The following is a 2146-nucleotide window of genomic DNA, read 5'->3' as shown; positions in this document are numbered from 1 at the left end:
GTTAACCGTTGCTTTGCACCTGGTCAGTGCCATGTCAACAACTTTCAACCCCATGCATCTGAAACATACACGCTAGTTTAGCCTAAACTTACCACCTAAAATCTAGTCCTCAGGTCTTTACTGTCTCAGTGGAGAGAAAAAAAATCTTGCTCAGTGTTTTTGTCTTATTTTCCAGTACAAATCAGTGTTATTTCAGCATTATTTAGATTATTTATTATTTTAAATATACATATATATAGTTTTTATAAATTTTTATTTCAATTTTGGTTTTAGTTATTTTAGTACTTCAAGGTAAACTAAATTAAACTAAGAAATGTTGCATTTTGCATTGAAAATGATTAATTTTACATATTTTATTTTATTAAAATATATAAATATTTTATTATTTTATTTCAGTTAATGTTTGTTTTATTTCAAGTAACCAATTATTATTATTATTATTATTATTAAAAAAAAAAAAAAAATTCAGTTCCAGTTTTAGTTTAAGATGACTATAAGAAACCTGGTATACATTTAAACATTTTTAAATCAAGTTACATTTATTTGAGAGACAAAATTTAACAGCACAACAAATTCATAATCTAGTTTTTCCAAGTCAATTTTCAACATTCTCTCTTATCCGTAGAATTAAATAGGCCATTTTTGTTGTACCTACAATGAATAGGCTATTCATTCACTACTGTTCAAAAGTTTGTGGTCAGGTTTTATTATTATTATAAAAAAAAAAAAAAAAATTCAGTTCCAGTTTTAGTTTAAGATGACTATAAGAAACCTGGTATACATTTAAACATTTTTAAATCAAGTTACATTTATTTGAGAGACAAAATAACATTAGATATTGTCTTGTTTTCAGATTTTTTTTCTTGTTTTAAGTATAAATACTGAGCAAAAAAAATCATTCTTTACAATGTATTGCATGTTGCATATTGCATTTTAGTCATTTTTAATGTGCTTTTGTCATGTAACTTAGTTTTTTATGTTTAATTAAAATTATATCTATATTTTTTATAGATATTTATATATTTAAATATCTATTTTATAGATATTTATATTTTATTTATTTATATTTCAGTTTTAGTTTTAGTCATTTTAACACTTCAGCTTATTTCAGTTGACCCACCAGATTTTTTTTCTTTTTTTTTAAGCATAATTACCAAGAAAATCATGTTTTACAGTGCATGACTGTAAATGCAGCTGTCATAATGGAAGCAAATTAACTACATGCTTCAAACAAAATAATTCTTTCTGGGTTCACATTGAGGAGGTTCACATTAGAAAACCAGACAGATTTCTAAGTGTGCATAAAAAAAACAGCACAAAAGAAGAGGAAAGAAAAGGCTGGGGGTTGTGGAAGAGAAAGACTGAATTTACTGCAGCCAATGCAAACAAAGTGAATGAAATGCAATGCAGGCTAATGTAATTGCTTGTCAATCATTTCACCATCCCTGAATCACGGTTTCCATTTCTTTTTGGCAACAAGTGCAGCCAATTCCCTGTGAAACTGGGACGGACATCAGAATGATTTCAGCTGATGAGGGGAAGCACGCTTTAAAACAGTGACAGCATACGTCACGCTGCTTCCAGACACATCCAGACGAGAAAAAGCAGTGTGACTTAACGAGATGAATGTGGCTGCGGTCCCACAGGAAGAAAAAATACAAATGAGATCTCCTGAATATCTCAATTCTGCCTCATAAACAGCACTGAGATTATATGGAGTGCAAAAGCATCCTTGAAATAAGAGCCAGAAATCTGTCTCTTCTAGAGTTTAGGATACTTCTACTTTCAATATAATTGAAATAATATATCCATTTTTTCCCATTACAGTAATGGGAATTTATGGGGAAAATGTGGCACATTTTAATGATAATAATGTCAGAAGGCAATAAATAAATAATACATTTTTATGATGTAATTATTTTTACATACATGAATAATAAAGGAATATAATAAATAAATAATACATTTTTATAATGTAATTATTTTTACATACATTAATAATATAAGATTATAATAAATAAATAAATAAATAAATAAATGTAACAGTTAATCTATTTAAAACCTATTTTTGTTAAATAAAATAAAATAAAATTAAATAAAATAAAATTAAATAAAATAAAATAAAATAAATAAAAAAATAATAATA

At 26.4% G+C, this 2146-nt stretch overlaps 1 protein-coding gene across 1 annotated transcript in view; it reads right to left on the bottom strand.

The window, feature by feature from the left end:
• Nucleotides 1–2146, bottom strand: part of LOC107666148 (TOX high mobility group box family member 2-like) — a 134242-nt gene that overhangs the window by 10512 nt on the left and 121584 nt on the right. The window lies entirely within an intron of this gene.

The sequence above is a fragment of the Sinocyclocheilus anshuiensis genome, unplaced genomic scaffold (assembly GCF_001515605.1).
Source record: "Sinocyclocheilus anshuiensis isolate Anshui unplaced genomic scaffold, SAMN03320099.WGS_v1.1 scaffold447, whole genome shotgun sequence".
In the NCBI taxonomy this organism is placed as follows: domain Eukaryota; kingdom Metazoa; phylum Chordata; class Actinopteri; order Cypriniformes; family Cyprinidae; genus Sinocyclocheilus; species Sinocyclocheilus anshuiensis.
Note: the sequence above shows the minus strand (reverse complement) of the source record. Positions and strands in the feature narration are given on the sequence as shown.